The sequence below is a fragment of the Trichosurus vulpecula genome, chromosome 6 (genome assembly GCF_011100635.1).
Source record: "Trichosurus vulpecula isolate mTriVul1 chromosome 6, mTriVul1.pri, whole genome shotgun sequence".
Lineage (NCBI taxonomy): Eukaryota > Metazoa > Chordata > Mammalia > Diprotodontia > Phalangeridae > Trichosurus > Trichosurus vulpecula.
Window position 1 is genome coordinate 15,728,548 of NC_050578.1, and position 20,922 is coordinate 15,749,469.

The 20,922-nt window shown below is 37.3% G+C and overlaps 1 non-coding gene across 1 annotated transcript; it reads left to right on the top strand.

The window, feature by feature from the left end:
- The first annotated feature begins 17,441 nt into the window (after positions 1–17,441).
- Positions 17,442–17,548, top strand: LOC118855618. The gene has a single exon (XR_005010787.1). It is a non-coding gene; the product is annotated as a U6 spliceosomal RNA (small nuclear RNA).
- Positions 17,549–20,922: the final 3,374 nt, after the last annotated feature.

The window sequence follows — 20,922 nt, forward strand, 5'->3', positions numbered from 1 at the left end:
CCTGTCGAATTGTTTTTCCCTTCAGGTGAAAGTTTTAATTATGGCTCTTTATGTTCCTGAGGCCCATCCCACTTGCTATTCTTTCCTTCTTTTTTTCTCACTAGCAGAATCTTTTCCCACTCATGTTTTCTGCTCTTTTCATACTTTTCTGACTTCTTTAATGTGATAGAAATTCACAATCTGAGTTGAATAGTACAGGGTAAGTGATAAAAGAAAAGAATCTGGATTCAGAAGACCTGGGCAGACTCACATTAGCTACCTTCCAGACTCATTACTCCTTGTGCAAGTCCCTCCCAGCTCTGACCTCAGTTTTTACTGGATTATAAGGATAGAACATTCATTTATCACCTTCTATATGCTGGTTACTGTGTTAAGAACTTTAAAAATAGGATTTCTGGGAGCCAAAATGGCAGAGTAAGCAGTGAATTGCTAGAAATCTCCCATTTTGACCTCTGAATAAAACTGAAATAGTACCCCAGGATAAATCCTGGAACAGAGGAACCAACAGAAAGATGGAGTGGAGCAGTTTTTTAGCCCAGGAAACTTGGAAGATTGGTAAAAAAGTGTCATCTCACTCCTGTAAAAGGGGAGCACATTCCAGGACAGGAAGCATCCCAAAAAGCTTGCAACAAGCCCCACCTCAACAAGTAACTAGGAGACCCTGAGCCCAAGGGAGGTGGTGCAGGCAATTGCCAACACCAGCACCCCCATGTGCCTTAGCATAGCCTGGGGAACCAGCAAGTCCAGTTCGGAGAATCACCATGTCGGCCAGTGCAATGGGCCGGCAGGTATCCTCCAGCAGCAGGTGTCCATGTCCTTCAGTGCAGCCCAGCGTGCACAGGCATCCTCCAGGAGCCAGACCTCTGTTTTCTTCAGTGCAGACCAAGGAAATGCAGAAAAACCCCACCTGGCCTCATCACATCCCAGATGCCACCACTAGGACCCCAGCTCACTACCAGGTAAGCTAACGTATCCCCTAGAGCCTTCAACTGCCAGCACCTGAGGCCCCAACACACAAGGCAAGTGACCAGGCCCCTGGCCCCCCGCAAAGAAGTTTGGGACAGTCCCCCCCATACCCCAGAAGGAGAGCTCAACTTTAAAAGCCAGAGAATAGGCAAAGAAGATGATCAAAAAGCAAAAGTGAACAGTAACCATAGATGGTTTTATGGGGACAGGGAAGATCAGAACGCGAACTCAGAGGAGGAAAACATTGTCGATATGCCTACATCTGAAATCTCAAAGAGAAGTATTAATTGGTCTCAAAGCCAAAAAGTCTTCCTAAAATTATCAGCAAGTATTATATATAATGGGGATAGGCTAGGAACATATCCAAAAAGATTAGGGGTGAAACAGGGATGTCCATTATCACCACTGTTATTCAATATGATACTACAAATGTTAGTTTTAGCAATAAGAGAAGCAAAAGAAATTGAAGGAATTTGAATAGACAATGAAAAACAAAACTATCACCCTTTGCAGATGATATGATAATATACTTAGTGAATCCTAGAGAATCAAGTAAAAAACTACCTGAAATAATAAACAACTTTAGCAAAGTTGCAGGATATAAAATAAGTCCACATAGATCATTGGCATTTCTATATATTACTAGCAAAGCCCAACAGCAAGAGATAGAAAGAGAAATTCCATTTAAAGTTACTGTAGATGTTATAAAATACTTGGGAGTCTTCCCACCAAAACAAATCCAGGAATTATATGGACACAATGGAAAACATTTTTCACCCAAATAAAGTCAGATTTAAATAATTGGAAAAACATAAATTGCTCATGGGGAGGCTGAGCTAATATAAGGAGAATGACAATTCTATCTAAATTAATTCGCTTATTCAGTGCCATACCAATCAAACTACCAAAAAATATTTTATAGAGCCAGAAAAAATAGTGACAAAATTCATCTTGGAGAGCAAAATGTCCATAACATCAAAGGAATTAATGAAAAGAAATACTAGGGAAGGTGGCCTAGTCATACAGGATCTTAAAGTATATTATAAAGCAGAAATCATGGAAATTATTTGGTTCTGGCTAATAAATAGTGTGGTGAATCAGTGGAATAGGTTAGGTACACAAGACACAGTACTCAAGGATTGTAGTAATCTAGTATTTGATAAACTCAAAGACTCCAGTTTCTGGGATAAGAACTCACTATTTGACAAAATCTGCTGGCGAAACTGGAAAATAGTGTGGCAGAAACTAGGCTTAGACCAACATTTTACAATGTATACCAAGATAAGGTCAAAAGGGGTTGTAATGCAAGCAAAGTAGCACTTTTCCCTGTTTTTTTTTTTTCTTTTGGAGTTCTTCTTACCACTAAGGCAACCAAGTGCCTTTGAGCCTTGCCTTTGTTTATAGGAAGGCCCACACCCTTTTGCTAATTAGATCACCAGAGGTGTGAAACCCTTGAGAGGTATGAAACACTCTGACCCTGAAGAAGTGTATATATACTCTGAGGTTATCATTTTGCTTGGGGCTCACCCACTGGAAAAGTGTTGTGTGATTTGACAAGACAAGACTCTGGGTAGCTGTTAAGGAGCCCCCCAGGTCTGAAAACCCAGATGTTGGTGCTTCTCTCTCCCTCTGATAACTTTGTAGGCATTGCTATGGTCGGATAGATAGAAGCCTGTTGGTTGATTTGTGTTATTTTGCTCTGTTTATAATTTCTGCTTGCAATTTCTGTTTGTATTTGCTCTGAAGTTCAGGGAGCTGACTTTTTCCCCTGAACTAAGTGAATGATATATGTATGTTTAATTAAAGTGAGATTGCAAACGCTTTAAAGTTGCTTTCCTTAGAAAAATAGATCAAAGATACTGTGCTAGCAGCCCTCCTGTGTGTTGGTGTTATTTGCCTTACACAGCCACAGCAGCTTCAAGTAACATTGTTGTTACAGGGGTACACAATTTAGACCTAAATGGTAATACTACAGGTAAATTAGGAGAGTAAGGAATAGTAAATCTGTCAGATCTATGGAGAAAGGAAAAACAAGAGGTACAGAACATTATGAAGTGCAAAATGGATAATTTTGATTATATTAAGTTAAAAAAAGCTTTTCCACAAGCAAAATCATTGCAACCAAGATTAGAGGGGAAGCAGAAAGCTGGGAAACATTTTTTACAACCAGTGTCTCTGATAAAGGCTTCATTTTTAAAATATATAGAGAGCTGAGTCAAATTTATAAGAGCCCAAATCATTTTCCAGTTGATAAATTGTCAAATGATATGAAGAGGTAGTTTTCAGTGGCAGTAATTAAAGCTCTCTATAGTCATATGAAAAAGTGCTCAAAGTCACTATTCATCAGAGAATTGCAAATTTAAACAACTCTGAGGCGCCACATCACACCTTTCAAATTGGTTAGCATAACAAAACAGGAAAATGATAAGTGTTGGAGAAGATGTGAGAAAATTGGAACACTAATGCATTGTTGGTAGAGTTCTGAACTGATTCAGCATTTCTGGAGAACAATTTGGAACTATGCCCAAAGGGCTATAAAATCCAGCAATTCCACTACTGGGTCTATATTCCAAAGAGATCAAAAAAAGGGAAAAGGTTCCACCTGTACAAACATATCTATAGCAGCTCTTTTCATGGTAACTAAGAATTAGAAATTGAGGTTATGCCTGTGAGTAAGGGAATGGCTGAACAAGTTGTGGTATACGAATGTAAAGGAATACTGTTGCTCCATAAGAAATGTTAAACAGGTGGATTTCAGACAAACATGGACAGACTTACATGAACTGATGCTGAGTGAAGTGAGCAGAACCAGAACACTAAACGCAGTAACAGTGACACTGTGTGATGAACAACTTTGATAGACTTAGCCCAGACTAACAGAAGAGGAAATTAAATACTTAAATAACTCCATCTCAGAAAAAGAAATTGAATAAGTCATCAATGAACTCCCTAAAAAAATCATGTGGTTTTTCCTTTTTGTTCTGATTCTTCTTTCACAATGTGACTAATGCGGAAATATGTTTAATATGATTGTACTTTATAGCCTATATCAGATTCCATACCATCTCGGGGAGGACGGAGGGGAGAGAAGGGGAAAAATTTAGAACCCAAAATGTCATAAAAGTGAATGATTAAAATTAAAAATAAATAATTTAATTAAAAAAGAACTAAAAGAGTATCTCATTTGATTCTCACAACACTGAGGTAGCTTGCTATTATGATCTCCATTTAACATTTGATGAAATTGAGGCAGAAAGAGGTTAATTAACTTAGCCAATGTCATACATCCAGTAAGTGTCTGGGATGGGATTTGAAGTCATAGCCACTCTAGGCCCAGTTAATCTGACACCTAGCTGCTTCTAAAATGAGCTCTTAGGTCTTTTGTGGCATTGCCGTTTTGGGATCAGTCAAGTGCTTTAGGACTGAGAAAGTACTTACCTTACAAACCCTTGAGGTAAGTAAGGTAATAAATAAGATACCTCTTTCACATCATCTCCTTGGTCTGGCATGGACTTTGGGGTTTTGTTGCATGGTGAGTCATATATACTTTTGCTCATTTGAGTCTTCTATCTATCACAATTTAACATATATTTGTCGAGCACCAATTATTTGTCAGGCACTCCACACAGACTGAAGATAGGTTTTCTTTTTTTTTGCTGCATTTATAGTATTTTCACAACTGTTTTTCCATTAAGCCTGCAGCAATTTTGTTGGGGTTTGGAGGAGTTAGACTGAGGAATCACTCTGGCTAAACAGAGCATTGTCTGGAAACACTGTGTTTTTTAAATTTAAATTTAAAAAAAAAACTTCCTTTATCATATTTCAGAAGGAGCAAGGCTCCTTAGCTGTTACCATGGAAATTATCCAGAGTTTAATTATATCCTAGCTCCTGATGGCTGGGGTAACCAGGACCAAGGGTGACTTCCCCAAGAATTGTGATCAAGTGAATACAACCTGTTGATGTTTTAAGGGCCCTTGTGATTATTGGGCTTTGACAAAAAGGAAAAAAAAGCTAGCTTCCCCTTATGGTATTTCTTGAAATCTACCCTTCCCCCATGATATAATTGCTCATATTTATATAGCAATTGAGAGTTTACAAACATCCTGCTTCCATCATTTTTGTTAATCTCAATTTGAATCTTGCAATAATCTTTCAAAGGATTTAGTTATACATTTATTATCCCCACCTCACAGATGGCAAAACATGCTGAATTGCCTTGCCTGAAACGGTAACAGTTGTAATAATAATAGCAATGATCACAATACTAGCTCGCATTTATATAGTACTTAATGATTTCAAAGTGCTTCATAAATATTATTTTATTTGATCTTAACAACCATGGGAGATAAGTGATGTAATTATCACCATTTTACAATTCAGGAAACTGAGACAGAGAAATAATCTGACTTGCCCAGGGTCACACAGGTAGCAGGTGTCCATGACAGGATTCAAATTCAAGTGTTCTGAAAAACAGCATTTTATGCTGTCTTTAAGGAGATGCAGTCTAAGTAAGCTACTGTGGATGGCCACTGAATTTGAAAACTAATACTTTTGGTGCTGTGAACATTCTATGTCTCATTTACTTAGTCTTTGACTTTGGGTAAATGATTTACTTTCTCTGAGCCAACAGGTCCACAATTTGTAAAAGGAGGCAAATAGCATTTGTAATATTTACCTTATTACGTTTTGTCATACATTAAATAGGTTAGTTAGATTTATTAACATTTTCAAATAGCGATCAATTGTGCAATTGGCATTTCTCCATTTATGTTATATTCTATTTTCAAAGGGTCTAGACAGCTTTCATAGTGCACAGAGCTCTAGAGCTGAAGTCAAATCCCACTTCGGATATTGGCAACTAGTGTGACCCTGAGTGTCACTGAGCCTGTCTGGCTTTTTTTCACTATCTATAAAATAGGGTAACAACCAGCTTATCTCCCAGGATTGTTGTGAATGTCAAAACACAGTATTTGTACGGTTCTTTGCAAAACTTAAAGTGCCACATAAATGTAACTTCTACTTGTTCTTGTTATTATTTCTTATTTATAGTATTCAGGTTTTATGAATTGTTATGTTTTTGGAGACCTAGAATCCTAAATTATCTTTTCTTCAGATTAATTCCCTTTAATGCATATAGTTTTCATGTTATTTTAGTCTTGTTGCCACGTATTTTGTGGTCATTTTATTCCACTTGATTTAGGGGAATCCACAGGATTCTCTCTTTCATTAAGCACTATTGTCTTACCTTCACTTGTATCCTAATATCAAAAAACAAGCATAGTTTCTTTTAGGTTTAATGCTTTTTTTCCTTCTGACTTTGGATTTGTGCCTGTTGATTTGTTTATTTATACGTTGCTCTTTTATTGAGGCCTTTTGATGTCTTTGGTGTTTTAGCCGTTAAAAAAATTATTCCTCTCTGGTTCTGCTGTGATTTCTGGTAAATAGAATGTCAAGCCTGGGATATAAAGGTGCCTCAATCTTCTAAACATTGGAAAATATAGGGTTTGCTTGCCTGGGCCCCTTGCTAGAAGTAAACTTTAAGGGAATAAGAGCCACTCTACCTGTGTTGTAGTCCCCTTTCTTTCAGCTTAGGTGCAGCCATTCACACTGGCACCCTTCCTGTTTCCAACTTTTTCTCTTTCCTTCATAAGCTCAGCAAATATCTGCTTCTTGTGGGATGGAAGTTGGTTAGGAAATGTCTCATGAGTCATCACAGCCTTGGAGACCCCTACCCTAGGTCTAGGCTCTCGTAAAAAGGTAATATATTTTCACTCCTTTCAATTTTCATCTACTCACCTCCTTTCCTTCATATGATTAGGCAGGGTCAGCATCTGCTGCTTTTTGGGAGTTGGGAACTATAGGAATGTTCATATAGAATTGCTACAATGGCCAAAGATCACCAAATAATACCTAAATAAGCTTGTGAGTTTTCTTATACTCTTACTGCAGCTGTATGGAGGAGATCCTGAAATAGTGTTTTATTAACATTCTCCAGTATTAATACATGAAAGATTTTACCTTGTTGGAGATTCTGTCTTCTGTGGATTTTGCTATAATTCTTCTACATTTCATACTTAATTCACTTTGGGAGGAGGAGGTGGAGGGTTGACATTTTCAGAAATAAATAATCTGCCATCTTGCTGGTGACATTGCTTAGGAATCTGGTATTTTCTATGTGTGTATATGTATACACACACACAAACATAACTTTTAATATGTATCTGCAATATGTAGAAAGAGTCCTGGACTTGGAGTCCGAAGACAGGGTATCAAATCCTGGTTTTGCTAATCATCACGTATTTAACCTTGAGCAAGTCACTGTTCTTTCATTCTTGATTTCCTCATCTGTAAATTAATGGGTACTGTACTAGATCAAGGGTGGGAACCTGCAGCCTTAAGGCCATATGTAGCGCTCTAAGTCCTCCAGAGCGGACTTTTGAATGAATCCAAATTTCACAGAACAGATTCCCTTAATAAGAAGATTTGTCCATAAAACTTGGCCTGAGTCAAAAGGCCACACCCAAGGACCTAGAAGGCCACTGTGGCCTCAAGGCCTCAGGTTCCCCACCCCTGTACTAGATGACCTTTACTATTCCTTCTAGCTCTAAATACAATGAAATCCCTACATCATTATTCTGTTAAGCTTTTTGTTCAAATTTTTAATTATTTAAGTAAGGGCTTTTATCTTACTTAGGAGTCTTAAGACATAAAATTATGTTGCCATTTCAAAGTAGGGGCTAGAGTCAATTAGATACTCACCTGGATTCAGATATGCTGAATTCTGTACTTAATATTATTATTTATAGTTCTAAGATGAATATCCAAATTTTATCAGTTAATCAGCCATCCAATACTTAATGTTAATGTTAAATTCCTAGAGAGCACTTGGAATTACATATTGATTTTTTTCCTCTCCTTTGATCTCTCTTATCAAGAAAATAGAAGTTTTACTAATTTTTCTTCATGAAGTCTTCCAATTTTTTACTTCCTTTATATTACTATTTCTCGTATGCATCTCAATAACAATATGTCCAAAACAAAATTATAACTCCCTCTGCCTCCACTGGGCAGGTGGTTTCCTTAGTTCTATAAAAGACGTACTATTGTCTAGTCATACAGATTCCCACTCAGAGAGGGCTCTTTGACTCCTCCATTCCACTCATCTTGAACATCCAGTTACCAAAATCTTGTTCCTTTTATTGATACAATCTGTTCTGTACATGATCTATTTTCTAACTTCATACAGCCATCTATCTGCCTTAGGCCCTGTCTGAGTTATTTGAATAACCTAATCAGTCTCTCTATCTTAAGTCTTTTCCAGTCCCCTACACACAACCACTAAAGTGATTTTGTTAAAGTGTATGCCTAGCTATTGTTGCCTTCCTCTACTCAATAAACATCAGTGTCTCCCTATTGTCTTGAAGATCAAAAAAATCAGCTATTCTTTTGTTGCTATTTAAAATTCATGAGAAGATGGTCAAATCTTACCTTTCTAGCCTTATTACACATTACTGTCCTTTATGCTCTCTATGATTTAGCCAACCTGGCCTTTTCAATTCTTCACACATGACATTCCTTATCCCATGTCCATACTTTTTCACTGGCTGATGATTATTTGCTTGAAATTCACTCCTTCCTCATTTCTACCTCTTAGAATCCATGGTTTCCTTTGCCTTAAATAGCCATCTTCTACATGTGGTCTTTCTTGCCCTGCCCCTGCTGCTAGTACCTCTAACAAAGTTACCTTATAGCTATTTTTTGTGGAGCACGATGCCTTGGTCTGAACATTATCAACTAAGACCTAGACTATTTTGATGTCTTCCTAGCTTGTGTTTCTAGCTTCTACTTCCTCCAATTTGTTCTATAAAGACCAGCTTGATCTTGATTTTCTAATAACCAAGATACATATATGTATATATATATCTATACACACACACACATTATACATATGTACGTATATGTAGAACCCTAGAATTCTTCTTTTTAAAAAGAGTGAAACAAAACTGATGCTTAACTGGCATATAGATCATGTTTTATAGTGTATGCAATATTCATCACCCATAATCCTCCATCTTTTTTACCAAGAAAAGGGAAGTATATTACATCATATGTTATTAAGAGCCAATATTGGTCATTCCCTTTAATGAGAATTTTACTGCCTTTATGTTGTTTCTGTTTACATTGTTGTACTTGTGTTAATTGTTCTTTTGGTTATACTTTCTTTGTTTTACACCAATTCACATAATTTACTATTATTTTACAATAATATTGATATTATTTACAATAATACAATACAATAATAATATTATTACAATAATTTACTACTACTTCTCTGAATTGGTCATATTTTTTCCAATTCTTATGTTGTGATAATTTCAGCCCCACCTCTGCAGCAATCACTGGGAGAAACAATTTCAACAAAGAAGAGACCAGCCATCTACACCAAACACCACCTATGAGACACGAAGGCAAACTGACTGAAGCAATGGGGCACCTTGCGGGAGAGACAGGAGGTAGCCTGTGCCAGACAAGTCAAATCAGCACAATCATCTTGACCACAAGTGTGGGCCTCATAGTTGTCACTGAGTGGAATAGTCCATTTATTTGCCGCCAGATGCATCAACAAGCAGGGAAGCCTAACACCTTCCCAAATATACTAATCTTGTTTTTAGCCCAATTTTGGGAAATACCTGTTATGGATATGTTGCCTGGCAAGTGCTGCGGCTGGTATCATAGCCATACGTACTAAAGACCCAGAAAATAAAGTTTACCACCATAATCCTTGCACAGTCAAATGATTCAAGATCAGAAACTGATACATTTTCGTCAGTAGAAATGCTATTAAAGATGGTTATATTACATCTCCTTTGCCATGGCATGCTAAGAATCATAAGACTTTTCAATCTGACTTTTAACTCAAACTATTCACACACACCCGTTTTCTCTTTCCAGTAGAATGTGAGCTTTTAGGAAGCATGACCAGTCAAGTCAACAACATTTATTAAGTACCAAAATTGTCCCTAATTTTAAGGAACCCACAGTCTAATGGGGGAGGCAACATGCAAACAACTATGAACAGATAATATATGGGATAAACAGGAGTTAATCAACAAAAGGAAGGTACTAATATTAAGGTGGATCAGAAAAGTCTTCTTGCATAAGGTAAGATTTCAGCTGGGACTTTAGCTAGGAGGAGGAGACAATTGGGGGGAGAAAACCTCAAATATGAGGGATGGTAAATAAATATGCTGTAGTAACAATTAGATTTGAAGATCTTTCCCACCCATTAATAGGCCACGTGACCTGCTTACATCACAGTTACATCACACCTAAGTTACATACTGGGAGGAGCTATCTGACAGGCAAAGAAAGTTACATTACAGAAAATGCTGAGAAAGAGAAAGATGTTATGGCTATTAATGGCTGCTAATAGCCATCCTCTTGATTGTTAGAGCTGAACACACTGACTTAGCTGTACTGTGAGTTTGCTTTGGGGAAGATCCCAGCAGGGGTTCGGAGAGGTTTTGGGATGGCAAGTCTGCAGTCTGTTACATGGTGTTTCAAGTTACTTGCTGTTGTGATAAAGTGGGCTGACTGGCTGTGGGAGCTGAACATTTGGTTATGGGATATGATTTTCTGGTGTCTGAATAAATGTTATACTCTTTTACCCACAGTATGGAGAGTGTCTCACACCTTGTGATGCAGAACTACATAGGCCTATTCACAATTATCTTTGATGTTGTGATTATTGCCTTACTGTTTCATTTGGTGACGAGGATGGGATCGCAAGGTATAAGATCTCTATTTAGAGGTAGAAGGGCTTTAGAAGAAATGGTTGTCCCAGGATGGGAGAATGTAACTTATTGCTCCCTAGCAAGGGAGTGGTCTAAGGGCACTGGTCTCTGTGAAGATTGGAAGCAGAAGCTGCAGGGAGGAGGACCCAGAGATTTGGAGTGATGCCTCAGAGAGGTTACTGTTCAGCCAGGAATTTGGATTTCAAGACCAATATCTAGACAAGGCTGGATTTTACTCCTAGACTATCATATTGTATGTGAACACAGAGACAGACTATTAAGTGATGGAGCTCGAACTCAGACAGTTTCTGAAATGTCTGAGAATACTTCTCCTATACCAGAGCAAGATGGAGAAAGTCAGGTGGTAGAACAGCAGGAAGCTAACAGGCTTGTTGTAAATTCAGGTAGAAGGTAGAGGGAGCCAAGGAGGTCAAGAGTGCACCTCAGTTCAGCTGAGGTTGAGCCTAGCAGTCAGTTTAGTTACCATGGTAACAGCAGAAGAGACTCTAGACAGGAAGATACAATGTCAGAATCTCAGGTATGGCGTGATATTTATTGCATGCTACTTCTGAGCCACAGAGTAATACAGTATCACACCAGACTTCTCAAAGAGAAATACATCCCATACAGTGGAGAAGAAAGGAACACAAGATGAGCATACTCAGTTTAGGGAGATTTTGGAGGATTTTACACAGCAGGAAAGATATTTTGAGTAGGTTCACCCAGAGAATGGGAGAATCATTAATATCTTGGATGGTAAGAATTAGTGACGAAGGGGCCACAGGAGTGTCTGTAAATTCTGTGGATTGTATGAGATTCATATGTATTAGTCAGAACTCTTTTGTACAGCAAGCTTTTAGCTATCATCATTCACAAAGAACTAACCAAACAGCCAATTTGTTGACTTTGGCTGTGACGGTCTGTAAAGAGGAATATCCTGCTGATACCATGTGGCCTACTGCAGATAAACCTTGGTATTCAATTAGGAACTGTACGAGAAAGTTAAAGGAGGAGGTAATGAAGACTTCTATTATGTTGGAGAATGCTGAAGTTTGCTATGAAACACACTTGGGAGTCTATCATAGGAATTTGAATGTTAAGATGGCACCCTAACTTATAAACATGTGATTATGACTCTTCTGATTGCAGAAATAGGGAACCCTCTTTCAGAGGTGCTGGATAAGATTTCACAGTTAAGTGACTTAGGAGACTGGGGAAGAGATAAGTTTCCTCAGAAAAGAAGGATACATAGCCAGAAGTTTCAAAATCAGAATAGAGTGACGAGGAAAGAGATGTTTACTACTCTGTTGAAAGCAATGCGTAGATTTTAGAAGAATAGATGGGTGTGGCAACTAATGAGCTATACAAAATGTACCAAGATAAGCGGCCTAATAGCAAGTGGAATGGAGAAGTAAGAACTGCCCCTACAAATCCCACAGATCTTGAAGCCTTGTATCCAAGTGAGTCACACCTTCAAGGAGACTAGGAGATAGGCCGAGCCCCAGCTCAGATTAAAGAAACACAGATATGGGACTACAGACCCCATTTTAATCTGACTACATATTGGAAGAATAGATCAAATACTGTAACTAGGGCATTGATAGACACTGACGCAGAGGCCCGCTTGACTTATGGAAACCCTGATAAATTTAAGCATGAAACTCCTATTACCATCACACGACTAGCATGGGCTGAAATATCAGCCAAACAAGTGAAAATGATGATGAAAATTGGACAACTGCCTAAGAAAGAATATACCGTGGTGATTGTACCCATTCCTGAATACAACATTGGAATTGATATATTGAAAGGAATGACTCTGAATTGCCTGAGGGGAGATTCTAGATTTTCCTATCCCCACCAATAAGATGGAAGCAAAAAAGTTCATAGGATTGTTTGGATATTGGAAGTGTCACATTCAACATCTTAGACAAATTTTGAAACCCTTATATAAAGTTACCAGGAAAAATATGAATCTGATTGCAGACTTGAGCAGAGTAAAGCTTTTGAAGAAGCTAAAGCTGCTATACAATTGGCTCTAGATTTATGGCCTATGCAAACTGGACCAGTGGAATTACAAGTGACTGTACAGGATGACCATGTGAATTGGAGTTTATGGCAAAAACAACAAAGCTGTTGTACCCTTAGGATTTTGGTTAAGGAAACTACCTTCATCTGGATTATAATATACACCTTTCAAAAAGCAGTTATTAGCTGCATATTGGGCTTTGGTAGAGAATGACTTGGGCCACGAAGTGATATTAAGGCTTAGGATTCCAATTATGACTTGGATAATGAGTACCCAGGCATCTCACAGAATTGCACATGTGCAAGAGCCTAGCATAATGAAATGGAAATAGCATATTCAGTATAGATTGAAAACAGGCAAAAGTGGAGTTTCTGCTCTCCATGAATCCTTTACAAGCATTGACATTGATGGAAAAGGCAAACCCTCTGAACCAAGGCAACAGTTGGTATAATCCTTGGTAAAATGGAATGATGGGTTGACTGAAGAACAGAAGAAACATGCATGGTTCACTGATGGAACAGCAAAATATTTGAGCCATAAAAAACATTGGAAAGCAATAGCCTATAACTTATGCACTAAGAGAACTTTAGTAAGTACTGGGATAGGTGGAAGTAGTCAATATGCTGACCTTATGGCAGTATATCAAACTTTTAAAACAGAGAAAGAAGGACAGTGTCATATACTCACTGATTCGTGGGCAGTAGCTAATGAGTTAGCTACATAGATGCCAATGTGGAAAAACCGGAATTTGGAAATTCATGGTAAACAAATTTGGGGCAAAGAACTATGGGAAGATATATGGGAAATGTCTCTGGTTACCAATTTGTCAGTTTTTCATGTAGACGCTCACGTGCCCCTCACTACACCAGAATGTGTGTACAATGGACATGCTGATTGACTAGCAAAGATTGCTATTGCACATATTTGTCCCTTCTTCAACACCAACTGATGATCCAGTACTAGCAAAATGGGTCCACCAAATGGCTGGCCATTTAGGGGTCCAGGCCACACATTGGTGGGCCCAAGATGGAGGTACTAGTATCTCTTATTCATTGTTAAAGCAAGTAGTAGAGGAATGTCATATATGTCAATTGGAAAAAGAAACAAACTGTTCCTTGGATAGTAACTGGAGAAATAGCAAGCAGAAAAGTTCCAGCCCAGATATGGCAGATAGATTATATTGGACGACTACCCCAAGGTAAAGGATGTAAATTTATATGTACTTGTGCTGACACCTATTTAGGTGTTCTAGTGGCTTGTCCTTATAAGAATACAACCCAGAAAAAAACACCTGTAAAAACTCTAGAAATTTTAAGTCTATATTATGGAATGCCAATGCAGATTCAAAGGGATAATGGGTCACATTTCCAAGGTAATGAGATGAAGAGATATTGTGTATTGAACAATATAGAGTGGATATATCATATTCCAAATTATCCACAAGCATCTGCATTGACAGAAAAAATGAATGGATTGTTGAAGGAACAGTTAGGAAAGTTAAGTTCTAATAATTCGTATCAACATTGGAAGGATAATTTGTTCACTGCTTTACATAATTTGAATAATAGATCATTAGGAGGAAGTACACCTTGTTGCAACAATTCAGCTAGCAGCTGCTGTGGGAGTGAAAGACCAACACAAGCCCAACAACAAGAATGCTGCCAGCACAGATTCTTCTGATCTGCTTTACTAAGGAAAGCAACATTAAGGAGTTAACAATCTTATTTCAATCCAACATACAAATATCATTCGCTTAGTTCAGGGGAAAATGCCAGCACCCTGAACTTCGGAGAAAGTACAAACAAATTACAAACATACAGTAATAAACAGTCCAAATACAATTCATAGTTACCAAGAAAGCATCAACATCTGAGTTCACCTGGGAGGCTCTTGGAGTGGCTGCCCAGAGTCTCGTGCTTCCAGGAGTGAGAGACTCAAGCAAACAGCTCTGTTCTCTCTTTTTATACACTCTTTAGCTGTCATCAAATGTCATCTGAGCAACCAGAACTCAGGTTCCTACTATTGGCTCTGGTGTTAGAAACTCCACTTAGGATCCTGAGGGCTTCATGCCCACACAGGCTTAGCACCTATTAGGTAGGGGTTTGGGCCTGGGTGTTTGTACCTAATAAGAATAAAAGACACTTAATTAATCTATCATTCTTAAACAGTAAAAAAGTCCCAACTTAATTGATATAATACACCTCTAGCCAGAATGATGACTCCAAATCTGCAAATTAGAAAACAGCAAACACATAAGATCCAAAATATTAACTTTCAGGGAAGATGCCCTACCACTGTATCCAGGAATACCTGTTTCTGCAGGATTTTAGAGATGTTTAGAGAACTTTTGGTTGGATATAAAAGAAATCAGAAAAATATCTACTGGGATATGTATGAGGATCCCTAAGAATCATTTTCAACAGATCAGGATTAGCAGCTCAAGGAATACATGTATTGGCTGGAGTGATAGATTCTAGTTATCAAGAAGAAATTATTGTAACACTCCAGAATTTAGTTGAAGAACCTATAGAGTTGCGTAAAATTGATAGAATAGTTCCATTGATTCTTACTGTTTGTGAAACAATACCTCTTGTGAAAACTAACCCTCCTTCCAAAATAACTGTCAGAGGAAAGGAAGGAATTGGTTCTACTGATAGAATAAAGTTAGGAGCTAAAGTATGGGTAAAACAGAAGCCTGACCATGTTCCAAAGGCTGCAGAAATTATAGCACATGAGAAGGCCAATACTGTCACAGTTGTTTACCCAGGAGAAAATGATTATGGAATTGTACCTTTGACTCATGTATTCTATCGTGAATAAGGTTATGATAGTCTCTTTGTTTCTTTTTGGCTTTTGTCTGTTAAATTTGTTTGTGAGATATGTTTCCTGTAGTCTTAGTACCATCTACCCGCAGATGGATTGGAATGGGGATAGACTTGAGATAGGGAAAACAACTAGAAGGCTACTATAGCAGTCCACACATGAGATGATGAAGACATTCGTGAGGTTGGTGGCAGTGTCATAGTAGGGAAAGGGATATATACATATATATATATATAATATGTATATATATATATATATATATATATATATATATATATATATATATATATATATATATATATATAAAAGATGTTATGAAGGTAAAATCAGTAAGAGTTGGCAACAAATTGGATATGTAAAGGGGTGGTAATAAAGAGTTGAGGATGACACCTAGCTTGTGAACCTGAGTGACTAGAGGAATGGTGTTGTCCTCAACGTTAGTAGAAAAATTATGAAGAGTGAAGGATTTGAGGGGAAAGATAAGGAGTTCAGTTTGGGGCATGTTGAATTTTAGATGTATGTAGAATATCTAGCTCAAGATATCCTTTAGGTAGTTTGAAATGCAATTCTGTTAGTTAAGAGAGAGGTTAAGACTTCATAGGTAGAGGTGGAAATCATGTACCAAAAGATGAAAAGAGAATAGGTGAAAGCTGATAAGATAATCAAGTAAAATAGCAAATAGATGGCCTGGGACAGAGCATTTGGGGATACCCATAATTAGTAGGTGTGACTTTGTAACAACAATGTTGCTAGCAACTGCTGTGGGGGTGCAAAGCCAAAAATACCATCACACAGAAGGGCTACTAGCACAAGTTCTTTGATCTGCTTTTCTAAGGAAAGAGACTTTAAGAGGTTAATAATCTCACTTTAATTAAACATACGTATACCATTCATTTAGTTCAGGGGGAAAAACTTGTACCCTGAACTTCTGAGAGAATATAAACAGAAATTAAATGCATGCATTGTATAAACAGGGCAAATAAACACAAATTAGTAGACAGGCTTCTAGCTGTCTGTCCAAGCAATACACAGTTACCACAGAGAGAAGCACCAACCTCAGAGTTTTCAAAGTGGGGGGGGGGGGTTCCTTAACAGCTACTCAGAGGCTCAATACCAACATTTTTTCCAGTGAGTGAGCCCCCAAAGAAAACGCTAACCTCAGAGTGTATATACCCTTCTTCAGGGTCAGAGAGCTTCAACCCCCTCGATAACCTCACACCTCTCAGGGTCTTCACACTTCTTGTTACCTAATTAGAAAAAGGGTGTGGGCCTTCCTACTAACAAAGGCAAGACTCAGTCAAAGGCACTTGAGTGCCTTAGAGCTGAGAAGCACTCAAAAACAAAAGACAACAAAAAAGTCCTATTTTGCTTGCCATTACAGCAGGCTTGGATCAAAATCCAACAAAATAGACAGAAAAGTGATCAGATAGACAAAAGGAGAATTAGGAGATAGCAGTGTGGTGGAAACCTAGTGAGAAGAGTGTGATTGAAGCAAGGATTGAGAAAAGGTCATTAGATTTGTCAATTGAGAGATCATTGGTAACCTTGGAGAGAATAGTTTCAGGGTGCATATAGAAAGTAATTAATAAATGCTTTTCCAGGCATTCCTTCTTTGCCATTCATACATCACAATTTGTTCAGACATTACCTCATATGAGGTAATGAGAAGTCACTTTTTCTTCATATAGCTACTATTAGAAAAAAAATACTGCTAATAATATTTTTAGATGAGAACTTTTTTTTCCTTTGGTATATAGCCTGATGTCAGTATTACTATATTAAACACCACTATGATTACATAACATCTCTGTTTAGAAATGGTTATCAAGTGCTTGCTTTGGCATCACATAGATTAAAATCGGAATGATACAGAGAAAAGTTGCATGGCTCCTGCACAAGGATGACACACAAACTGATGAAGCATTCCATATTTTTAAGTCAATCCTCAAATAATAAATGGTCAAAGGATATGAACAGGCAGTGTTCAGAAGAAGAAATTAAAGTGATCATTATTCATATGAAAAAATGCTCTAAATCACTATTGATTAGAAAAATTCAAATTGAAACAGCTCTTAGGTACCACATAACACCTATCAGATTGGCTAACAAGACAAAAAAGGAAAATTATAAATGCTGGAGATGTGGGAAAATTGGAACACTAATGCATTGTTGGTGGAGTTGTGAACTGATCCAACCATTCTGGAGAGCTATTGGGAACTATACTCAAGGGCTATAAAAATGTGCATACCCTTTGACCCAGCAATACCACTTCTAGGGCTGTATCTCAAAGAGATCATAAAAATGGGAAAAAAGGACCCATATACACAAAAATATTTATAGCAGTTCTTTTTGTGGTAGCCAAGCATTAGAAATGGAGGGGATGTCCATCAATTAGGGAATGGCCGAATAAGTTGTGGTACACGAATATAATGGAATACTATTGTGCTTTAAGAAATGATGAGCAGATTGACTTCAGAAAACCTGAAAAAACTTACATGAACTGGTCCTGAGTGAAGTGAGCAGAGCCAGGAGAACACCCTAAAAGACTCATGATGGAAAATGCTATACACATCCAGAGAAACAAATATGGAGTCTGGATGCAGATAGAAGCAGACTATTGGCTCTCCTTCTTTGTTTTGTATTTTCTTTCTCATGGTTCCTCCCGTTCATTCTAATTCTTCTATACAGCCTGACTGATGTGAAAATATGTTTAATAAGAATGTGTATGTACAGCCTATATCAGACTGCATGCCATCTTGGGGAGTGGGGAGAGGAGAGAGGTGGAGAAAATTTAAAACTTATGGAAGTGAATATTGAAAACTAAAAAGAAATAAATTAATTAAAAAATGATTATCAAACAAAGTTGAAATTCTTTAGCCTGTCATTCAAGTTTTCCAGGCTTGGATGCGAATCTACTATTTCTCTAAGCCAGTGGGCTACTCATTGTCTATATGCATTCTTTTCCACCTCTGAACCTTTGCTTATATCTTTCCTCCCACCTTTAATGTCCTCGCCCTGTCCAAATCCTACCTACCCCCTAATATTTAGCTCAAAGTTTACCCCCTCAGTAAGGCCTTCTCTAATCTCCCTCTTTTAAATCACTATAGTACTTTAATTTTTTTAAAACTTATTTTATTAAATATTTTCCAATTATATGTAAAACTTAACAATAACTTTTTTAACAAAACTTGAGTATGAATTCTCTCCCTCCTTCCTACCTCTCTCCTCTTCTTGTGAAGGCAAGCAATTTCATATTGATTATGTGTGAAATCATGAAAATATATTTCCATATTAACCATGTTACAAGAGAAAACACAAAATAAAATAAAAAAAAATAAAGTTTTAAAAAGTATACTTCAATTTGCCTCCAGGGTTCATCAATTTTCTCTCTGGAGGTAAATAGCATTTTAGATCATCTGTCCTTTGGAATTGTCTCGAATCAATGTCTTGATCAGAGTAGCTAGGTCTTGTACAGCTGATCATCTTTATAAAATTGCTGCTACAGCGTACAATGTTCTTGTTCTCTTCCCTTCACTACGCATCAGCTGATAAAAATATTCCAAGGTCTTTATGAAACCATTCTGCTTGTCATTTCTTATAGCACAATAGTATTCTATCACAATCATATAACACAATTTGTTCAGCCATTCCGCAGTTGATGAGCATCCCCTCAGTTTCCAATTCTTTGATACCACAAAAAGAGCTGATATAAATATTTTTGTACAAACAGGCCTTTCCCTTTTTCTTTGATCTCTTTATGATACAGACCTAGTAGCAGAATTACTAGGTTAAAGGGTATGCACAATTTTATAACCCTTTGGGCACAGTTGCAAATTGTCCTTCAGAATGGTTGGACCAATTCACAATTCCACTGACAGTGCATTAGTGTCCCAATCTTTCCATATCCCCTCCAGCATTTTCATTTTCCTTTTCCATCATGTAATCCAATCTGACAGGTGTGAAGTGGTATCTCAGAGTTGTTTTAATTTGCATTTCTCTAATCTATAGTAATTTAAAGTATTTTTTCACACTATAGCACTTTTTATCTATGTAATAGTACAAGGTAAATATTACTTTGTATTAGAAATATTTGCACATATGCCTTATCACTGAAATTGTTGGCCAGGGTCATGTTTTTCTCATGCCTATATCCTTGATAGGGTCTAACCGTGAAAAAATCAGGGACTCAGAAAACTTTTGTCTAGTCAATGGCTAAGTGCAACTGACAGAATCCAAACCTGTCAAATCTTTAGGACATGCAAGAAACTTATATTTTCACTTTTTTTGAACAGTGAGAGACTTTTTTACAAGGCTGCATTCTGGTCAAGTCAGCTTTAATTTGAACTGTTTCAATTCTTTTTAAAGCATTCGCTGCCATGATGACATGCATTTTTATAAACCTTAAAATCAACCAGAATCAGGAAATAAAAGCAAGGTATCCAACAGGATTCTGAAAGTAACATTCTCTTTCACTACAGAATTTCAGGTGCTAAAAAATAACATGCAGAGAATATTCAATAAGGTGTACACATAATCATTTTTCTTTTCTTGAAAGGCATGAATCCTACAGTACTAGGATATGGTGATATCCTCAGTCAGAACCACTCAATTTGTATGATCTCTTCATCAAGAATACGGAATCTTAGAGTGGAGTATGGTCAGTAAAAATAAGGATTTGGTATTCATATCTGATTTTTTTAGGTATATTGTGGGAAACCAGGAAGACCGAAGAAGGAATGTTCCTGCTGCTCAGGGTAGAAGATAAAAGATAGAAGGCAAAATTACTCATTTCTAGTTTTTTTTCAGTATTTTTTGTGCCAAGGAAAACCTCTACCTAGAACAAGGTTTTGAATAAAGTAAGAGCTGGACCCTCATCCAATGCAAACTATACCACTGACTACCAAAAGGACTGGCATATGTTATAACAGATCCACTTGTGACCTCTGAAAAATCCTGAAAGGCAGAATTAGAAAAGGGTAAATTTCCTGATCTATAGAAAAAAGAGAACAGAGTCTGTAAACTCTAAGCCAATGACCTTGACTGATTCCTCAGAAAATTATTTAATTCATTGAAGGGAATGTATAAGTACAGACATATTTACTGATGATGTACCTTCTTTTTCTGATTACTCTTTGGATAACTAATCAATAGATTTTTCTAGTAGGTTAAAATGATGGTGATATCTGATTTATGTAGTATTTTGTTGTTACAATGCATCTTATATGTGTTACAATAGTAATAGAATAATAGACAAAACTTGAATAGCAATTTAAGGTTTTCAAAATGTTTTGCATAGATTTTCTCATTTG